The sequence below is a fragment of the Octopus sinensis genome, linkage group LG4, assembly GCF_006345805.1.
Source record: "Octopus sinensis linkage group LG4, ASM634580v1, whole genome shotgun sequence".
In the NCBI taxonomy this organism is placed as follows: domain Eukaryota; kingdom Metazoa; phylum Mollusca; class Cephalopoda; order Octopoda; family Octopodidae; genus Octopus; species Octopus sinensis.
The window spans coordinates 73,118,188-73,142,018 of NC_043000.1; the positions used below are offsets into that span (position 1 = coordinate 73,118,188).

The window sequence follows — 23,831 nt, forward strand, 5'->3', positions numbered from 1 at the left end:
AAATGCCATCCTTTTAGCCAATGAAAAGCATTTAAGATTGTGTTTAGTCACACTAGAGTGGGATGGATGGTATAACAAAGCAGTGCTTAAGGAATTAAGTTGCCAACATTATATGTCCAAATTAATATCGATCGCTACGAAATCGTGAAGAAATCACTGTCATAGAGTTCATCGAAGGTTAAATGAAAAGAATGTTGAAAATGGGATTATTCAGGAAACTAGAAGTGCGTGGAGCACACAGTCATTCATCATGTCAAGAATTAAGACTAATAGTTGACTATTCCAACACCATAAATTGCTTTAGTCCTATTGACGCTTATCCTGCAGCTAACTCGAAAGAATCACGTACAATTATTACTTCTCTACTGTCAACTTGAAGGAAGGCTATCATCAAATTCCATGACAGTTTTTGAAGCCTATAGCAAACTGTTCAAATTTACTTGCCTACCATTTGTGTGTACCAATGCTGTCACCATCTTTCAATGCATTATAGATTCATTCATTCAGGATAATTCTCTTCAAAAGACCTATTGTTACATTGATGACATCATTATCAGAGGTGACACAAAGAAAGAACATGACTGTAATTTAGTCAAGTTCCAGCAGGCAGCTGTATATGCAACAGTAAAATTTCAAATATTATTCCCATGAATTTGGATAATTTCATTCTCCAGTGGAGGAGAATCTGACATTTCAAGACTGACCGTTTGTATGAGAAGAAAGTGTTTTTCCAACAAATCACTCTCCTCTTTGGTGAATGGTTGGTTCACACCTTAAAGCTACATCAGTATATCTTAAAGCATAAGCACAATGGGTAGTTGGCTGATGCCTACAATGAAGTTTTAAAAGAGTAAGGTAAAAGGACAGGTAAAATGAATTTTTTACAATTTCTGTCATAGTACATGAAGGAAATTTCTTCATTGCTGGTTACATAGAACAGACACAACACTTGGATTACAGAAGCCACACACATAATAATACTCAGACTGAGCCTCAACAGAAAACATGAATGGAATAACACTCATGTATTCATCTGCACTATGCAACCTGATGACTAAAGACAGAATGAGAGAAGAAAAAAACCACTTACAAACAGTATAATACATAAATCTATACACACGCACAAGACACATATATACATACTAAAGATAGAATATGAAAAAAATATTAATAAGCAAATAAATGAATAAAAAATAACTAAATAAAAGATGCAGGTGCAAACAGTGTAGTAAACAAGCCCACATGCATGCACACAAAACACATAGACATGCACACATACACAAACACAGATACATATACAAATGCATGTGCAGATAAGGATACATACCACGGAAAGACAGAATGGACTAAACAGAACATAGGAGGTGTAATGAAAGATTTCAGATAAAGGACACTAAATAAGAATAAGAATAAAACTGAAGCGAAGACCAATTATATACTGAGTGTGTTTAGTTGGCAAAAATACAACCATACCCAAATATAACAAGAACTGTTGCAACACAATTTCACATCATGAATCTTGCAAAACAAATACATAAACGTATTTTTGAAGCCTATAACAAACTGGTTGTGGCCAGTCACGGAGTTACCATTAGTTTTGCACCATTAATGCTCTTAGCAACATAGTGCGAGTCATCAGACTCACTGGCCAGAGGCACAGAACCTCTCTACTACTGGAGGTAAGAATACACTCTTGGTCAGTTAGTGTTGTGAGAAAACCTCCAAAATGAAATTCTACTGAGCGACATCCTTTCTGGATGGCATGGAGTTATCTCCCTTCAACCAGCTCCAGTTGTGTCCAAAAGGGTCATATATGCTTTTTTTCAGTTCACTAGTCAGCGAGCTGGGAACCCCACGTTTCCAACACAAATTTCCTCTGATGTCGAAAAGCGATTTTGTTTTAGTAAATTACAGAAAACATAATTTTTTATTTACCCTTCTGTGTGAATACATATATAAAGACAGACGGAATACTGCTAAGCATTTCACCTGGCATGAATAACGTTTCTGCCAGCTCACCACCTTATGAGGAAAAATATCGAAAAACATCAATATATGTGAGAGTAATAAAGAAATGATTTTGTTAAAAAGTATCCATTTTGTTTTAATAAATTACAGAAAATATGAGTGTGCATAATTTTTTATTTACCCTTCTGTGTGAATCTCTATATATATAAAACTGAGAATGTGTGTCTGTCTGTCAGTTTCCCTAAAACTTGAGAACTACACAACCAATTTCATTCAAATTTTACACATGCCTTACTTAGGGTCCGGGGAGTGTCATCGGCAAAAAAAATATTCAACTTCTTGCCTAGGGCGAGCCCATAGCAATATCATATCTTCTCCACTATTTCAGTATTACGTGTTAAAAGTGAAACAGAAACATTTCTCAATTTTATGAGATAATAATAACAATTGAATTATATGTAGTAAGTAGTAATTAAAATCAAACTAAAGTATAATATAATAATTAAATCATAACATAACAAAAGTAAAAATAGCAATTGGTATAAAATTGCATCAATGACTTGAACTTAAATAAGTGGTTTCACATGAATGGGAATAAATTAAAAATAAAATAAGTGTACAGAAATGGAATAGTCCAGATGGAGCTGTGCACATACCTTTTACCACAGCTTTTACATTAGATTATCTGCTAATTAGCTAGCATTAAGTATCTATATGAAGTTTGGCTGTATGTAATGTCTGTTTTCTAGAACAGCCGCTTCTACTGAGTACTGCTGTTGGTTTATTTCTTATACATAAAGGACTATAGCTTCAACTGCGTACTGCTTTTTGATTCACCATAAGGTTTGTTGTTATTATTATAACTGTTTAACTATTGTTATCACGTTTGTTGGTTCCTCGAAAGGGAAACGTTGTTGTGTTGCATTTGTTAAATAATTGTAAACCGTAACCCTCCCACTTTGGGAGAAAGAGCTTTGGTTATTGTTTAAAAATTGAATTGTGTCCGTGTTTGGGGACACAATTCAATTTTGACAATATTTTCACCGTCTATACGGAAGCATTTTCGTTAAAATGCCTTCAATAGAAGAAAGTCCAAAAATGAATTTCGTTTCAGCCGTCGGTGGGCACGAACTCATTACAACTCATTAAAATGGAAGAAATACCAACCTATTTCGGATTGATCACCGACAAAGACGGTGAATCTAGGATAACACCACCAAACGAAATAAAAAATTAAATTAAAGAAAAGACTATTGTCTATAAAGTATACAATGTAGAGAAAAAAAAAGATTTGAATGCCTGGAGGAAAGCACCATTGAAAAGTGTCTTGGTGTGACTATGAAAGATATCGAATATCTAACCAGAGGCGGTAAGCAAGGTTCAAATCAACAGAGCGTGCAAGGGAGTACTTGACTCGAACCTTGCAAAGTGGAAATATTTAATTTTTACCTTTATATCTGGGACGTAGGACATCCTGGATAAAAATTTAAAATGTCCCCCCAGAAGTAGAGGTAGGCTGGATTGTAGTCACACTTCTATACAAGAGGGAGGACAAGATACAATTGATTGAAATTGCAAGAGACGGGCCTACAATTCCAGTCTGTTATATATTTTGAGTATTGTTATCACTAGTGATATCAACATATAACTTTGTATTTTGTATTTTATGTGTAGATGTACACATATATACAAGCACTAGCACTATGACCCGGCAATGCCGGGTCATAATGCTAGTATATATATAATCACTATGTAAAGTATGTGCTTCAAATAGTATGAATATTATTTAAACTAGCAGAAAGACTGCCCTTCGAATAGTTTTATGCTAGCCACTTGATAATGTTTTCACATTTGATTCCCAATTCTAATAATCTTTATGATGTCTAATTATTTCTTTAATAATAGTGCTCACTTGCTTAGTAAATATTACTTTCATTATTTTATCACAGTCATAATCTCTTTTTTTAAACAAACATCATGGTAGTCCAACAACAGTTTTACCTTTCCCTCAAAGCAACATAGAGATTACAATTCAGCAGCCCATCTGTAAGCTTTGCAGCGTGTATGTGCGAGAGAGAGAGAGTGGGGAGGAGAGAGAACATTGAGAACGATGAATGAAATAAACATGAAATGAAAAAATCATAATAAAAGGGCATTTCTACAGATGTACATGCCCCCGACTTTGTTGCCTCATAACATCCAGAAAAATGGATACTTTTCAACAAAATTTCTACCACTTAGATGTTGTAGCTTCAGAGTATATAGAGATTTATGGGGAAGAATTTTCCAAGGAAGTGGAGGGAGGAGTTTTCTGAAAATTTACACAATCTGATTTTTTCCTTCATAACTTTCAGGAAAATGGGTATCTTTTAATGAAAGTTTATACAAATTATTTCCAAATGAATTTGTGTGGAAAATTTTTTCAGGGATTTTCCTCATTTTTATTTAAACCACAGCCTTTGAAATGATGAAGTTGGGTAGAGGGAGGCATCTTTGTATGAAAACTCTTTTTTTCTTTACAACCCGCCTCCTTCATCATCCCTCTCTAGACCTATTTTGGCCAATTTTTTTTTGCACTACAAAATCATGGAAAGAGCATTTTTGGTAAAAAAAAAAAAAAACTCACTATTTTGAGAGGGAAAAGTGAGAGATTTTAGGGCAATTTGGCTATTGTTTCTAGCACATCCAAAGACAACCCTCCTTGTTTCTTTATCACTCTTGCATGTATTGATGTTTTTCAATATTTTTTCCTCATAAGATGGCGAGCTAGCAGAAATGTTATCATGCCAGGCGAAATACTTAGCAATATTTCATCTGTCTTTACATTCACCAATGTTAACTTTATCTTTTATCCTTTCAGGGTCAATAAATTAAGTACCAGTTACATACTGGAGTCGATCTAATTAACTGGCCCCCTCCCCAAAAATTTCGGGCCTTGTGCCTAGTGTAAAAAAGAATATTTTTTCCCCTTAAATACATTTATATGCTATAAAAAAGAAAATTTGAGAAATTATGAATTTTTGAAACCCACACCCTACCCCCGATTGTTTCTTGTTTAGAAATTAAAATATTGGTGAGCCTGAGAAGGTCATTGCTGGCATTTATCCACAGTGATTTTTAAAAAGTTACACAAATAATTCATTTTAATAGCATACTTTTCTGTTTGAAAATGTTTTTTTCATACACACACGCACTGCTTCTTTTAATTGAGGTGGGGGTAAAAATTTAGATTACAATTTATTTTGTTACCTATAGTCCATCAAAGGACCACACATGTGTTACTTCAGCAACATCATTCCATAAAATGTGTTTAATGGGAGAAAAATATTTGAAAAAGCATTAATAAATGTGTAGGTGAAAAGGGATTGTGGTTTGAGTTGTGCTAGAAACAACAACAAAGCCTCTCTTGAATTGTTCACCTTTTCTCTGGAAATATTAACGATTTATTTTGTTCTTTTTTACCAAAAATGCTCTTTGCATGGTTTTTAAGTTAAAAAAGAAAATGGCCAAAATCAGTCTGGATAGTTATTATTGTAAGGCTTATAGCGTTCCAAACAGCCATAACAACAAAATCACTTTTTAAATTGTTTTACAAAAATTATACAGGTATTTTAAAAAATTTTCATTCAATAAATAATGTTTTTACATTACATATACATTAATAGAATAGACTGTCGGTTTTCCAAATAGCAAACTAAAACTTGAAATGGAAATATTGAAAGAGAAAGGGAGAGACTTTGCAACTGAAAATGGAATACTCCACAGTGAATGTAATGAATGTTTAAATTTGTGAAGAAACGGATGCAGTGAATACAATGAATATTTAAATTTGCAAGAAATTGGAGTTAAAAAATTCAATAAACTTGAGAAATCAAAATTATAGGAAATTTCTTAGAACATGAATTTATAAAAATATTTCCAAATAGTCAACCCTTTAATAATTGTTTTCTTTTAGTAACTGTTACATACCTAATTAATAAGCAGCTTTCTCCATTATAGTATAGAAGATATTACAAATTATTTTATTAAGTCCATATAATAATGAATGTGTACAAGGTGCTTGTTGCTTTGTGCTGACTGTTAGGAACTATATATGACTGCTGAGAGCTGAACTGTAGCTGGTGGAGATGAGGCTGACTGTTAACTGTTGTGTGCTTGCTATTATTTCTAGTGCTGGTGGCCAACAGTTAAACATAGAAGAAAACAAAATCTATTGAAATTTTTTACAACAAACATTCTTTTTGTACTCAAACAGAAGGCAAATACTGTTGTTACTACAAATGACAAATGTTGAGAGAGTTTGGATGTTATTGTTTTGGTATAATTGTAGAGTATCCAAAAAGTTACTGCAAGTTGTGTTGCTGTAGCCGATATTTCATTATGTTGAATGTCAGCTTGGTTCAGCCACTGCCCATATCTATTCACTTTCTCTGCTCATCTCAAAAGCTCTGTCTGGTGGACGCATGTGTGTCATTTTATATCTATTGATGGACTCAAAGGAGAGCAGCAAAAGTTGAGATTGCCGTTGAAGCTACATGAAGTCATGTGAAGATTGGCCAGATTTTGTTGATTATATGGGCAACATTATTTCCAGGCAAAGTCATTATTGGTTAAATTCGCTGATCATGTGGGCAACATTCCAGCACATCATGACATCATGTGATTGTTAAATATTCTCGATACAAATGCTCTACAATACATTCTTCTAGAGTTTGAAGGCAGCCTGCATCTGTATCTAAGGTGGAATCAGCCTTGATATTTTGATTGCAAACATGCTCATTGAAACTACAAACCAGCTAAGATTGTTTTATTGTAAACTATAACTTTTTTGTCAAAGCTTTTACATTTCCTTCTCTGTCATTGTCATCACGTTGATAGAGGCCATGGGGAATGAGATTCTTTTCTCTTGTGCATAAATGTTTGTCTGAAGTACAGATGACAAATTAATTTATTAGCTCATTAATACAGAAACTCGAGTTTGGGGTTAACTATAAAAATATTTTATAATTTCATCCTCTTTGAAATTGCTTTTATTCATGGTTTGGGTTTTGTCTGCCCTTTCTAGCATTCAAGGTGTCCTGTCAAAGATTACCTCTTTTGTGTATAAATACTTAATTGTTTGTACACTATTATATATGAAAATATGTTGTCTATTGACTTTATTACACATGCTAGCCACTGGTATGAGAGTTTTTCTAAATTTTCTACCCTTATTATTTTGAAAGTATAAATGTGTGTGTGTGTATATATATATATATATATATATATAAATGTGTGTGTGTATATATATATATATATATATTATATATATATATATATAATATAATATATATATATAATATATATATATATATATATATATATATATTATATATATATATATATATATATATATATATATATATATATATATATGTGTGTGGAGGCGCAATGGCCCAGTGGTTAGGGCAGCGGACTTGCAGTCGTAGGATCGCGGTTTCGATTCCCAGACCGGGCGTTGTGTGTGTTTATTGAGCGAAAACACCTAAAAGCTCCACAACGCTCCAGCAGGGGGTGGTGATCCCTGCTGTACTCTTTCACCACTCTTTCTCTCACTCTTTCATCTGTTGGCCTGCTCGCTTAGCCAGCGGGGTGGCGTCATTCGAAGGCTAAAACAATGCGAACGCATTGTGACCAGCAATGTGTAGCAACATCTGATGGTCTGGTCGGTCACGTGATCACGTGATATATATATATATACTAGATATACCCATGTTTGAATCTACATGTTTGTATATATAAGTGTATGTGTATGTATGCATGTGTGAGTGTGGTGAATTTTTAAATAAGGCATATGTGAGATTTTTGGAGGCTTGGTTTGAGAAAGAAAGGTATGTTTTCCTGGGATGGTATAAACCTCTTCAAGTTGAAAATATCGATGTGCAGTGACTAAGGAAGAAATGCTATTTTATTTAAAATAGTAATTTTTATATTTCAATTTTGGATTTGATTTGCAAGATTCTTTATATGAGTTCGTGTGTTGAAGCATATTCTGTTGTGTCTGGGGAGAGTTATTTTCTTTTTGTACCTTATAATTTTACACACTCACTCATAAAATTTCCACCTAGGAAAATAAAAATAAGAAATAAGTGGAAATTTTACCGGTGAATGTATTAATTATCAGGCACAAAAAGAAAATGACTCTCCCCAGACACAACAATAATTTTTATCAACTTAATCAAAGGGCAAAAAAACAGAGTCCCTTCTAGTGAATTTATTTCAACTCCATGTTATACCAATAGAAGCCATCCAACAGCACAGGGAGGAAACAGTCAAAAGTTTTTGCAATGCAACAACAGATTAAGGGAGTAAAAAAGAAAGCATAGTAATTTTCTCTTTAAGAAAACAATTAAGTTGAAAACGTGGATTTGAAGTACCGACCCCCTTCCCCCCAAAGTCGAGTGAGTGGAAATAGATTACTATGATTATCTTTTTGAAATATGAGGTCAGTCCATCGCCACTTAATAGGTTTCTGACCTTCAAATAATTCCTTCATTTTTGGTGGTAAGTCATGTAATGGTGCGAAATTAACTTTTCCATTAATACAGCAAAAGATGGCAATTTCTCCTGGAAATTTGAAAGCTCTACAATAGGGGCATATTTGATTCATTTCTCCAAGAGAGACATCAATATCTTGATGGTTGCAGAGTTGACGGTGCTGGTTTTGAAGCCATTGAGCTTCTAATTTAAGTCGTTTCTGTTCTTCATTTTCATTCAAATGAACTTGCTGTTGTCTCATTCGATCTTGCTCTAGTCTTTCAGCCCTTTGAGCATAATTTTCATTTAAATATCGGAGTTGTTGTCTTTCCAATTTACATTGTCTCTGTTCTTCAGTTTTAAGTCTTAATTGCTCTCTTTTTAATATCTTGATGTCTTTCCCTGTTTAGTTGATACCTCTCCCTTTCTCTGGTCCTTTTGGCTTTGTGTGTTGGAAGGCTTAAATCAAGCCTTTTTGGTAGCATCTGGGAAAAATATTCTTATGAATTCTTATAAAAAATATCTCATAAAAATATAGGGAGAATTTCTATCTTTCACTCCACAGCACTTATTCAAAGTTGTTTGAATGACTAAGGGAGGAAAAAAGAAAGTAAAAAAAAGTAAGGGAAAAGGATGTATGGTGGTAGCTATGATGACTCTTTTTGAAGTGTTGCCACCACAAATCAACATTTTCAACTTGATATTTTTTTCTTAAAGGGAGAAATGTCTATTTTAGTTGTAATTTTTATCTTAATCAAAGGGCAGGAAAACAGACAAACTTTGAGTTTTAGTTTAATATAGACACACATAAACACACGCACATGTATACACACACACACACACACACACACACACACACACACACGTGTATAGATTGCTTCAAGTGGTGTACAGATTTTATATTTTAAGAAAAAGGTGGTCAGAATTTGGATAAAAACTATTTATTTAGTGCTTTCATCCCTCTCCGGGATTCCTCATGAATGGGTTGTTTATATGTGTGACTTAGTTGAAAAAAATCTGGTGTTGAATTTGTTTTCTCAGGAAAAGGATGTTTTGAGAGTGGCTAGTTGAGATGTTCATTGTCATTTTGAATCTACATGTTTGTATATATAAATGTATGTGTATGTATGTGTGTGTAAGTGAGTGTGGTGAATTTTTAAACAAAGCATGTGAGATTTTTGGAGGTTTGGTTTGAGAAAGAAAGGTGTGTTTTTCTGGGATGGTATAAATTGATGGCATGCCAAACTTTTTATCACTTGCACTAACAGGATATTTGGTCAGCTGTCATGTTGCCCAGCTGTAGAAAATTAAATCTATCAAATAGCTTGAGAAGGCTTTTAAATGTGTGTGTGTTTAAGCATATGTGTGTCATTGGTTGTTTAAGTGAATTTTTCCAGTTATTTTCATCATCATCATCATCATCATCATTTAACGTCCGCTCTCCATGCTAGCATGGGTTGGACGGTTCAACTGGTGTCTGGGGAGCCCGAAGGCTGCACCAGGCCAGTCAGATCTGGCAGTGTTTCTACAGCTGGATGCCCTTCCTAACGCCAACCACTCCGAGAGTGTAGTGGGTGATTTTATGTGCCACCGACACAGGTGCCAGACGAGGTTGGCGAACGGCCACGCTCGGATGGTGTTTTTATGTGCCACCGACACAGGTGCCAGACAAGGCTGGCAGACGACCACGCTCGGATGGTGTTTTTTATGTGCCACCGACACAGGTGCCAGACGAGGCTGGCGAACGGCCACGCTCGGATGGTGTTTTTATGTGCCACCGACACAGGTGCCAGACAAGGCTGGCAGACGACCACGCTCGGATGGTGTTTTTATGTGCCACCGACACAGGTGCCAGACGAGGCTGGCGAACGGCCACGCTCGGATGGTGTTTTTATGTGTCACCGACACAGGTGCCAGACAAGGCTGGCAGACGACCACGCTCGGATGGTGTTTTTTATGTGCCACCGACACAGGTGCCAGACGAGGCTGGCGAACGGCCACGCTCGGATGGTGTTTTTATGTGCCACCGACACAGGTGCCAGACAAGGCTGGCAGACGACCACGCTCGGATGGTGTTTTTATGTGCCACCGACACAGGTGCCAGACGAGGCTGGCGAACGGCCACGCTCGGATGGTGTTTTTATGTGCCACCGACACAGGTGCCAGACAAGGCTAGCAGACGACTACGCTCGGATGGTGTTTTTTATGTGCCACCGACACAGGTGCCAGACGAGGCTGGCGAACGGCCACGCTCGGATGGTGTTTTTTATGTGCCACCGACACAGGTGCCAGACAAGGCTAGCAGACGACCACGCTCGGATGGTGTTTTTATGTGCCACCGACACAGGTGCCAGACGAGGCTGGCGAACGGCCACGCTCGGATGGTGTTTTTATGTGCCACCGACACAGGTGCCAGACAAGGCTAGCAGACGACCACGCTCGGATGGTTTTTTATGTGCCACCGACACAGGTGCCAGACGAGGCTGGCGAACGGCCACGCTCGGATGGTGTTTTTATGTGCCACCGACACAGGTGCCAGACAAGGCTGGCAGACGACCACGCTCGGATGGTGTTTTTATGTGCCACCGACACAGGTGCCAGACGAGGCTGGCGAACGGCCACGCTCGGATGTGTGTTTTTATGTGTCACCGACACAGGTGCCAGACAAGGCTGGCAGACGACCACGCTCGGATGGTGTTTTTTATGTGCCACCGACACAGGTGCCAGACGAGGCTGGCGAACGGCCACGCTCGGATGTGTGTTTTTATGTGCCACCGACACAGGTGCCAGACAAGGCTGGCAGACGACCACGCTCGGATGGTGTTTTTATGTGCCACCGACACAGGTGCCAGACGAGGCTGGCGAACGGCCACGCTCGGATGGTGTTTTTATGTGCCACCGACACAGGTGCCAGACAAGGCTAGCAGACGACTACGCTCGGATGGTGTTTTTTATGTGCCACCGACACAGGTGCCAGACGAGGCTGGCGAACGGCCACGCTCGGATGGTGTTTTTATGTGCCACCGACACAGGTGCCAGACAAGGCTAGCAGACGACCACGCTCGGATGGTGTTTTTATGTGCCACCGACACAGGTGCCAGACGAGGCTGGCGAACGGCCACGCTCGGATGGTGTTTTTATGTGCCACCGACACAGGTGCCAGACAAGGCTAGCAGACGACCACGCTCGGATGGTGTTTTTTTTTATGTGCCACCGACACAGGTGCCAGACGAGGCTGGCGAACGGCCACGCTCGGATGGTGTTTTTATGTGCCACCGACACAGGTGCCAGACAAGGCTAGCAGACGACCACGCTCGGATGGTGTTTTTTTTTATGTGCCACCGACACAGGTGCCAGACGAGGCTGGCGAACGGCCACGCTCGGATGGTGTTTTTATGTGCCACCGACACAGGTGCCAGACAAGGCTAGCAGACGACCACGCTCGGATGGTGTTTTTTTTTATGTGCCACCGACACAGGTGCCAGACGAGGCTGGCGAACGGCCACGCTCGGATGGTGTTTTTATGTGCCACCGACACAGGTGCCAGACAAGGCTAGCAGATGACCACGCTCGGATGGTGTTTTTTTATGTGCCACCGACACAGGAGCCATATTAGGCTGGCGATCGGCCACGATTGGATGGTGATTGTTACGTGCCCACAGCATGGAGGCCAGTCGGTGCGGTACTGGCTACGCCCACGTTCGGATGGTATTCTTGTGTGCCACCGGCACTGGTACCACAAAGATACAAATTCCATTGATGTTCATCTATTTTGATTTTGTTTGATTTTCACTTGCCTCAACAGGTCTTCACAAGTGTCACAAGAAGGAAGGTATGCACAGGTGGACTGACTAGTAACAGTAATGAGAACATTATTAATAATAATATCTGGTGACTATCTGGTTTACTTCATTTGAGAAAGTAATTTTTTTTAAGTAAGAATTTCTCATGATTGCATAAATATACTTTTTACACGTTTTGTTTTGGTGAATTTTTTTTTTTAATTTAGTTTCATTGCCATCCAGTGTTTTGGAGAATCACTTGGGCATTTGTTGAATGGAAAAATCTTGAATCAACTATTTCCGCATATTTCCAGAAGTTTGCTCAATAGAATCTTACATAATTCTTTTTGTTTGGTATGTTGCACATTATCAAGGGGAATTGGTGGTTTCATCAATATAATTTTCGTTGCAACTGGGGCAGGTTATGCAGTAAATAAGATTCTGTGCCTTGTGGTTCATGTTTGCATTTATTTGGAAGGAGAATACACTTTTATATGAGAACCAGTATCCAAATATTTGAAATTGTTGTTGTTATTGTATATTCTACATCTTTTGTCTCCATGGAACATTCTGAATTATCTTCTGATGTAAATTTTGCTCTTGTGAGATGCTTTTAAAGACTTTTTTGGTTGATGTTTGATGTTCCTTGAGATTTTCATCAACTAGTTTTTTCCATTTTGAGGCTTTGAAATAGTATTCATAGGTTTAATTTGGTAGCATTAATTATGTTGGTTCCTCCTGAATCATGTGTGTTCATAAACAGAATAGTATTTTCTTCAACTTTTTTCATAGTTATCCTCAGTTGTACAATGTCTAGTTTCATTGCTCTTATAATTCAATTTTTTATTAATTTTAAGGAGTAACTCTGTTCTTTTAGGGAGCCTTTAACTTCATTAAGTTGAATTTGACATATTTTTGGGTCAATCACTATTGCACAAATACATCATGCCATACTATATGGAATGTTCTTTTTTTTGTAATTTTTATGTGGATGTAATCTTTATGTGGATGTCTAAGGACAGTAACTTTTGTCACTGGTTTCTGTTGATAATGAAACCCATTTTGAAACATTTGTTTATCTTCTCTATGTTCTTTTTTACCCATGCATTTATGTATGTATACCTTTTTTGTATATAATCGTTTAAATTTTTCCTCTGAAGAAGAAGCTGGGCAGATACAAAGCTGAAGCATTAACTAAAAAACAGTCAACATCAGTGACTGAGTTACTCTATTCAACCGCCTGTGGAAGTGACAATATGTCATAAGCATATTTTAACTGACCCAAGGTTCATTTATTCCTAATCATTGCTTAGCACTTATTCTATTATACATACATACATTACTTGTCTGATAACCTTAAGTACATGCCCACAGAAGTTGCATAACCCTACCACAACATATCAGATGAAAGGACGAGCATACATCAGCAGAAGACCATGCATGGATATATTAGCAGAAAGCTCCGGGATGATAGTAACATTGATTATCAAAGCAGTCTATAATAGACCAACAACTGGATTACTAACTCCCACTTTGAAGGGTATGCGTTTGCAATCCAGGAACAGGAAATATCAACCAAATACCTAATGCACAAAAGGGACAGAAATGCAAGAAAAGCAGCAAAAAAAACAAAGAAGACTTTATGGAGTTAACACCAAAGATATCAGCCACATCATAAGCAGTTGTCCGAAAATGTCATCACAGTATTATCTACTGATGAGACAGGATGTTGTATCCAAAACACTGTATAATGAGATCCATCAGAAGGATAACTTCAGGGCCTAAGAAATAAGACCCCTCAGTATGGTAGAAGCCATAGCCACTCTTAATAAAAAGGAATATTGGTGGAACGTTCCAGTGAAAACCTCAATAAAATGTAAATGTAATAGACCTGACATAGTGATTTGGGATAGAGAAGAAACTGTGTACAGTAGGGGAAATTAGCTACCCACTGGATGTTAACATAAAAGCTAGAGATCAGCGAAAAGGAAAATACTTATGCTGAACTATTGAGAAATCTCCAGTTACTCTATCCAAGTTCAGATTTATACCTGTAATTATTGGGTCACTGTGATATGTAACACACTGCCTAAGTATGAAGCCTGAGAAATCAGGCTTCTCAAAGCCAGAAAGGAGAAAGCTGATTCGAAGATTACAGATCCAAGCTATCACTGGAACTGTAAACATCTGTAAAACTTTCCAGAAGTTTATTATTTGAGTATATATAAGCATGTCTAGACATGCTTATATATATATGGGTGGAGCAGAGAAGATGAACGTTTTTAAAATGGCTATTACTCAGCCCCAGGGGGAGGGACATATGTCCAACAGGTACCATTCGGCCTGTGGTATCTTAGCATTTTTTTTCTTTTCAGGTAAAGCCATGGTACAGTGAATGATATAGCATCACGTGTTTGTCTACGACTGTTATGTGAAGAATGGCGAGTCTTTCACAGCAGTTCAGTATGAGTTTTAGCACCACTTCAACATACACCAAAATCAAGCTGTTCCCACTCATAACACAATCTTACATTGTATATGAGGTACACTAATGAATAGGAAACCAGTGGAGACACACACCATGAATGGTACAAACCCTAGAAAATGTGGAACGCATCAGACAAGCTTTGATACAGAGTCCAAATCACTCTGCTTGGAGGCATTCCACTGAACTTGGCATCGGTAATCAATTGGTAAGGCGTATTTTACATGAAGGCCTGCATTTCCACCCATACAAATTAGTCATTGGGCAAAAGTTGAAATTAACAGAGCAATCCTGGAGAGAGTGGAGGCCAACTTCCAAGAATGCCTTCAGAAATGCATCAATGAAAATGGACATCACATGAGGGTTGTTGTTTTCCACACTTGATTTTGACAAATGCTAATTCAATACAGATACATTGATGTCAATAAAATTTGTTTACAACTAAAATTAATGATTTTGTGAATTTTTTGAACACATCCGTCCTCTGTGCCCTACTCTGTATATGCATGAGAATACATATATGAAACAAAACATACAAATCTGCACATATACATACATAAATACATGAATGCATGCATGCTGCATACATACACACACACGCATACATACATACAAAAATATCTTGTTGATGTTGTTGAAATCCCAATGAAGGAGCCTCGGATCTAGGTTAGAAACTGGCTCTTTCTCTACCCTCCTCCTCCTTCTTCTTCAAATAACACACACACACAATGGAAGATGCACAATGTGAAAGCATATCTTTGATGCAAGCCTGATGAAGTGCCACTCAAATGTCTAAACCTGCAAGCATTACATAAATTTTCACTTTGAATTTTTGTGTAAACTGGTGTTACAAGCTGAGTTGGTACAGAAACAACTGTAAAGAATCATTAAAGATTTGTTAAAGAATTTCTTTGTCTTCTTATTATTTGGATTATAATTTACTCTTTTCCACACCCACACTATGGGGTTACCATTGTAAAACCTGGATTTTCTTCACTTGAAGAATTTTGGTATTAGTCTGGAATCCAATTGTGTTAATAACCCAGAACTTGAGCTGAGTGCTTCACTGGAAATAGCCTACATTTATACCCTACCAGGATCTAAGATATATATATGTTTAGTAGGTTGTTTGTTATGGCTGGTCAGAGAGTAACCATTGGTTTCACACCTATAAAGCACTTGGCTGTATAGGTGACTCATCAGACTCAAAAGGTTGGACTGGAGGTAGGCTGGCTATTTGAGTCTGACAAGTCACCTACACAGCTAAGCGCTTTATAGCTGTGAAACCAATGGTGACTCTTTAACCGGCCATAACAAACAACCTTCTATATGTATTATTACTCTAATGTTGTAGAATGTGCTTCTTTTTCGGATAAATGAACTACTGATGACACACACACACACATATATACATGGTTTAGTGGTTGCGTATTACACTCATGACCTACTGATCATGGTTTCAATTTCTAGACTGAGTGGTGTATTGTGTTCTTGAGCAAAACACTTCATCTCATTTTGCTCTGTGGTCACTTTGACACCTGACGCGTAGTACACCACGAACCTATTCAGATAACAGTGAATAGATGGTGACATGAACATTTGATGACTATAAATAAATCAGTTGTGCAGGTCGTTCAACAAAAGTTGAATGCTCATTCATCATCTTCGAGAGGAGAGTCCATCATATATGTGTTAATGACATGGTTTTCGAGAGTTAAGTAAACTTTTTTTATAACTATTGATTGTTAAATTTGAATCTATAATTATTTTAGTTGTTATTGATAATTTAGATATATATATACGTAAATTTTAAGATATTAGTCACTGTGGTATATAGATCGTAAAATAGTCATACGATTTTTTAAAGATAGGTTATACATTTTTAATTTAATTTTTATTTTCAAAATTGTATTTCATAAATATATTCTATAGATATTTATCATATTTATGTAAGTAATAATGGACTAATTTATTTATTTTTGGTTATATGTTTATATATTTATTAATAGAGAAAATTTTATATTTTAGATTTTTAATTACTATATTTGTTGATTATAATTTAGATACTTATTTTTATGTATTTATTATTTTATACTTATTCAATCTGAACTTAAATCTAAAAATATTAATAGTGATTATTTTGTTAAATAATTTGGTAATTAAATATTGGAGTATAACTGAGTTTAAGATATTCAATAGTTTTTTATGTTTTTTAAAGCCAAAATATATCTTCAAAGATAAATACATATTTCTACATATTTCTATCTATTTTTTTACCTTAAAAATTAAATATTTAACATAATAAGTGTGTTGTAGGAAATAATCCTAATGTTTTAAGTTTCTAATTTAGTTAATGAAGTATTTTTCTATAAGAAAAATTATTATTTTATTTATTTCTTAAATAAATATTGTTTAACTCTATTTGCTTATTTATTTAACTATTATCATTAACCTGAAGATTGACTATAATTTTAAATCGAATTTATTTCAATTGAATTTAAACTTAATTGTAATTCGAATTTAATTGTAGCCATGAAACATATGTAGTTTTTTTAATTAATATATTATATATTGATCATTCATTTTTATACTTTTTGAGATCTAGTTATAAGTTATACGTTTTATAAAAATATATATTATTTGTCATTTATGTATTGGTTTATGTCTATTGTGGTGTTGGCGGTGTTATGGGCTGTGATGAGCTATGTGGTGTTGGTGGAAAGGATGACAGATGAGGTGGACGGAAGTAAGGCTTGCAGAGGCCGGCGGAAGAGTGAAAGGCACATGTGTGGGCAGGAAGCACGTGTGGTCAGCGAGCAGAGCGACAATGTTGAATTCGTGAGAGACTACTGATTTCAACAAGGTAAGGCCTTTTGTATTTCTTTCTCCCGTTGCTTCTTTTTCTGTTGTCCTTTTCCTCCATCACGCTACAAGCTATTTCGGCTCATAAAAAAAACAAAAAAAAACGAACAATGAGTGTTGCCCATATTTCGAACGAGATGATCAAACCATTTTGCGGTGTCACAGATGTAGTCGCTTGGTTGAAGAAGGTGAAGTTGGTGGTGAAGCTCCACAAAATAAGCGACCTAGTGAGTTTTATACCACTGTACTTGGATGGTTCGGCATTGGCGCTGTATCTAGAAATGGAAGAGAGGGACCAACTTAGCACGGAGAAAATAGAAATTCGGTTGATGGAGGCCTTTGCGGAGGGAATGTTTGAGGCATACGCTTGCCTGGGGAAAACAAAATGGACTGGGGAACAGGTTGACATATTTGCCAATGAACTTAGGAGATTGGCTAAACTGGCGGGTTATGAGGGAGAGTCACTGGACCGGACGGTTAAGTTGGCGTTTGTGACTGGCTTTCCTGACAACATGTCAGTCGAGTTGCAGAAGCTTCCAAACATTCACTCGATGGCAATGGCGGACATCATATCTTGGGCTCGCGTGCTAGTTTTGTGCTGCAGAGCAACGTCGGTAGCAGCGACTGCAACAACGCAAAGTGGCCGAGCAAGGAGCAGCGGAGAGGGGTCGAAGAAAGAACATGTGCGACCATTCAAAGGACAGTGTCAGGGCCCGCATATGGTACGAGACTGCAAGTCACCCAAGCCTGAGGTCATTTGCTGCTGGTGTCGAGAAACGGGGCATATAGCCAGTGAATGTCTGTGAGGAAACGGTCTGAGGGAGACTAGTGCGCTGGTAGTTGTCCCTTTGGATCAATAGAGGTGCGTTTATCATCATTACCTGTAGTCGACATTCTGGTGGAGGGGAAGATGTCGCGAGCCCTTGTGGATATGGGCTGTACGACAACCCTGATGATTTCAGAAGTGGCAGAGATATGGAGTGGAGAAAGCAGTGTAAGAGCAGTCGACGGAAGAGAAGTACACTGTGAAGGCGTTACAGATGTGCAGATTGTGGTGCAGGGAATAAGACTGATGCTGCGAGCAATTGTAGTTGGCCACTTGGTGGACGAGATTGACATAGTGATGGGGATGGATGCAATCACCCATTTGGGAGGTGTCACCTTTAACGAGGCCGGTGTAATGTTCGGGTTTGCGGGGAAACCATGTATGGCGAGACCATGCACTGGCGACAACTGTGAGGAAAAGCATGCTGCACAGGCCATTGAAGATCAGGACTTTTAGGCTGTCTTCGATGGCAGTGAAGTGGCACTGGAAGGGAGAGCCCCGACGTTAAAAAATAAAGTGGGCTGCTATCAGCATACTCTAAAAGGAGATGCCAGAAGTGAGTTCGAGGGAGAGGTGAAGTGGTGGATTAAGGAGGGCATATTGATCCCTTGGGAAAAAGAAGAGAGCAGAGTCCTGCCACTGATGGCAGTGATACAGCCCACAAAGCATAAGGTCAGGCCAGTGCTTGACTTCCAAGAGCTGAATGACCACGTATCATGTCATACAGGTGGCGAGGCCACGGATGTCTACGGAGACACCTTGTGAGAGTGGACACAGATGACAAGGGCCTCCATGATCGTCGATTTGAAGTCAGCATACCTACAGGTGCATGTGGCTGAGAAACTGTGGAAGTATCAGCTTGTCAGGTATAAGGGCTGGACGTACTGTCTGACCAGGTTGGGGTTCGGGCTGAATTCAGCGCCAAAGATTATGGCAACAATTCTCAAGGCCATCCTGGGAAAGGTGGACAGAGTAAAAAAGGCCACTAATTTGCACATTGATGATATTCTGGTGGATGAAACCGTAATGCCAGCAATGGAGGTCATAGGCCACCTGAAGAGTTGTGGACTGATCACCAAGCCACCAGAGGCAATGGAGGGAGGTGCTGCACTGGTCCTCAAGCTATGGAGAGACAAGGTTGGTGTTCTGGCGAGGGAACGAGATCCCCGAACTGGGCACCAGCATGAGTAGACGGGAACTGTTCTCAGTGTGTGGGAAGCTGGTGGGACACTACCCGATTGCAGGATGGCTCTGGACAGCATGTAGCTTCATCAAGAGAGCCAAAGGAGTGAAGTGAAACGATAAAGTGGGGGAGAAGACGGCTGACATGATACAGGAAGTCTTGGTCAGAGTAAGAGCAGAGGATCCAGTGAGGGGCAGTTGGTATGTTCCCAAATCAAAGAGCAGAATTGTATGGTGTGACGCCAGTAGCATCGCAATAGGGGTTGTTTTAGAAGTGGGAGGTGTCATGGTGGAAGATGCAGCCTGGCTCAGGAAGACGGATGATTGCAATCATATCAATGTGGCGGAGTTGGATGCCGTGTTGAAGGGAGTGAACCTAGCCTTGAAGTTGGGGTTGAACACTATAGAAATCAGAACTGATTCGGCCACTGTACTTGGTTGCGTAACAGCAGTCATCGCCAATGAGCGGAGGGTGCGAACCAAAAGGGCCACAGAGATGCTAGTAAAGCGTCAATTGGGGATACTGTGTGAACTAACCACTGAGTTCAATCTGAAGCTGAGTGTGATCTTTGTGCCTTCCCAGAAGAACAGGGCAGACGTCCTGACCAGGGTAAAGCGAGCCTGGTTGCAGGTGCCAGAGGATGCGGAGCAGGCTGTGGCTGCAGTATGCCGTCTGAGTGACTCAGAGTTGCAGAGATTGCATACCATGCATCACATGGGGTTGGACAGGACATTGTTCCTAGCTAGGAAAGTTGACTCCGATGTAAAAAGACGGAGTGTGCAGAGAGTGGTTAGCAGCTGACAGGTGCCAGTCCATCAACCCTGCTCTGGGCGTACATGAGGCGGGAAGTATTCCAGTGGACCACAGCTGGAAACGACTGGCGGTGGACATAACACACTACCAGCAGGGTACATACCTCTCAATGGTTGACTGCGGACCAGGGCGGTTGGCCATATGGTGGGAGATGAAGACGGGACCGCAGAGGAAATTGTGAAAGTATTGAATGAGATATTCCTGGAACAAGGCCCCGTGGATGAAATACTTCTGGATAATGGCACTGCATTTCGCCTGGAGGTGCTGAAAGAAATGCTTGATGGGTGGAAGGTCAACCGCTTCTTCAGGGTGGCATACCAGCCAAGTGGAAATGGGGTGGTGGAAAGGCATCATCATACCATCAAGACCATGGCAGAGAGGGGCCACATTTCACCAATCGAGGATGTATTTTGGTACAATATGTCGCCCAGATCAAGACAGGCTGAGGAGTCGGTGCCACACAGGGAAATATTCAGGTACAAGTGGAGGCATCCATTTACTGCATCAATGCGACCCAGGGCAGAGGAAGAGCACGCCTTCATGCAGGTCGGCTTGCTGGGGCCGGTGGAAGAGTGAAAGGCGCATACGTGAGCACGAAACACGTGTGGTCAGTGAGCAAGTGGGGTCAGTTCCAGCACAGATGGCAGAGCGACAAGACGTGTTGAATTTGTGAGAGACCACTGATTTCGCTGAGGTAAGGCCTTTTGTATTTCTTTCTCTGAAGATCATTCAACCAACTACCCACACCCTCCTCTCAACCCCAACCACATGCCTTAACTTGTCTCATAATCAACCAACCAGCGAGGAGGGTACTGCTCCCTCTGTGACTGCTGCGGGACTTTAGGACTGACCTCAGTTCCTGGCATGTTCCTGCCGCCTTCGTCCTTTTGTCCATTACTGTTGGCTCCACCCTCCATTGCATTGATGATCCTGCGCACATCCAAAACATGTCGTGGCATGCCATCTATGGATATGTTGTTCCTTGAATTCACAGAGGTTATTGCTCCCTTTTCCCACTGTGATGTGCACCACACATTTGGGGGCTTAACCCAGATTTCTTTTCTGACCTGCACAAAGCATGCTCTTTCTCTTCTGCAGGATGCGGCGATGCAGTACATGGATGCCTCCAATCATACTTGAATATTGCCCTGTGTGGCATTGACCTCAGCCTGTCCCATCCTGAGTGACATATTAATACCAAAAAACAGCCTTGATTGATGAGATGTGGCTCCTCTCTGCTATGGTCTTGATGGTACAATGATGCCTCTCCACAACCCCATTGCCACTTGGCCAGTATGTTGCCCTGAAGAAACAGCTGACATGTCACTTGTTGAGCATTTCCCCCAGCACCTCTGAGCAAAACACAGTGCCATTGTCCACAAGCAGCTCATCCACAGGGCCTCATTCTAGAAATATCTCATACAGTATTCTTGTGATTTCCTCTCCAGTCCCTATCTTCATCTCCCTCCATATGGCCAACCTGCCCGGTCCACAGGCGACCATCAAGAGGTATGTCCCCTGCCGGTAATGCATCATGTCCACTGCCAGTCCTTTCCAGTTGTGTTCCACTGGAATGCTTCCTGCCTCTTCACACCATATCTAGATGGAAGTACCTGAGCTGACCATTGTTATAGACAATTCTTTCACAACATACATAATTGGGAGTGTGAACATAGACCACGGCTACTGACCATTTCTTCATATCATGCCAAGGCAAGATGCTAGTGATGGTCAAGGCTACAGACAGTTCTACAATGTCAATAATGGAATGGCAGCTAAAGCTCTGGCTACAGAGTGTTTCCCCAACATCCCACCCGACAAAAGGCATTTTGCTCAACACTCTAATGATTCTGCTAGTTTGATGCAGTGCCTGAAATTAGGGTGGGTATGGGGATCAGCCGATTACATCGAACCCAGGACTTGACTTGTACTTTGCAGATGAAAGACATGTGACCACGGCAGAATTTGAACGAAAAACATAAGGAGTTGGAACAAGTACCACAAAGCATTTTTTCTGACACTAATGATTTTGCCAGATTGTAATAATAATTCTTTGTACTCTAAACACACGACCTGAAATTCTTGGGGAGAGGATAGTCGATTACATCAACCCCAGTGCTAATTTCATCAACACTGGAAGGATGAAAACCAAAAGCAATCACAGTGGAATTTGAACTCAGAAGAAATGCTGCAAGGCATTTTGCCCGGCTTCCTGACAATCCTTTGCTGCCAGCTTGCCAACTGTGTAAACTACTTTTTGCACACTCTGCCTGGTCACATCAGAATGGTGATGGTGATGGTAGAGAAAGGTGACGTTGAGATGAATGTGACGGTGGTCAAAAACATCTTGAGATGTTGCATGTTGGTGTCGTTGCGGGAACATGGCTGAGTCACTGGAACTGGCTGGTCTGTCGCTAGATGCTGTGTGGTCAATGATCGAGGACCAAAGACGCAATACGGTTTGTTGTGACTAGCTTTATAGAGATTATTTGGCTCAAACAAAGCATTTAGAAGACTGTGTCATGGGACCTTATCCAAAGGCCATGATTGGTTGGTTTACACAATGGCATGAAATAAAACTGCACCAAAACTAACCAATTAGGGCAGTGGATACAACCGATCCCTAGCTTCCGAAGGATGGCTGCTATCTGCCATGACATTATTTCTATGATGTCTCTCAAACAGTGAGGATATCACTGAGGTATGCTACAAACTTGACCAACATATTTAAAATTTTTGTTTCATTTCTGATCATTCTAATGTCTAAGAAAAAATACTGATCTGTATGAGTCATTTCTCAAATATTCTAGAGAATTGAAAAGATAAATTTATCTTATTTTGTCTTACTCATTCTGCCCCAGTTAAATTTGTCTTTTATATGCTCAAAGAGAATGGAGATAATTTTCTGAAATAGTACTTAGATTATGTTATAGTGTTTTTAGTGCTTTTAGAGAGGGTCATTTTCTTAGATGATTTAGCTTTTGTAAGTTAGTGAACATTTGTAAAAAGTATATTTTATCTCAAAGTCAAAAATGTATAAATCTTACTCATTGTGTCCCGTTCGATATGCACAACTTGTCGAAGAATGGGATCTTTTCCTTTTGAACGGCAGTTTTCAACACAATTTCTAGTTAACTAAACACTTTTAAACTTCGTATACTGGTAGAATGTGTTAAATTAAAACATACTTTTCTCTTGGCTTTCTTTGGAAAATTGTAATTTGTAAGTTTAACGTAGTTTAATTTTAACCAATCAATGACCTCTTTTGAGCTAAAATCATTTACTGCGTCTAAAACTGAGTAAACATCCTGTCACTATTATGTTTACGTTCGGAAAACGTGTGTATAAAATTATAGAATTATTTTGTTTGTTAATTGTTTAAATTATTTTCCATTG

At 39.1% G+C, this 23,831-nt stretch overlaps 1 long non-coding RNA gene across 1 annotated transcript; it reads left to right on the plus strand.

The window, feature by feature from the left end:
- Positions 1–8,193: 8,193 nt before the first annotated feature.
- On the plus strand, positions 8,194–19,711 carry LOC118763006. Its single transcript, XR_004998760.1, has 3 exons — positions 8,194–8,205; positions 8,405–8,412; positions 19,577–19,711. It is a non-coding gene; the product is annotated as an uncharacterized LOC118763006 (long non-coding RNA).
- The last annotated feature ends 4,120 nt before the right edge of the window (positions 19,712–23,831 follow it).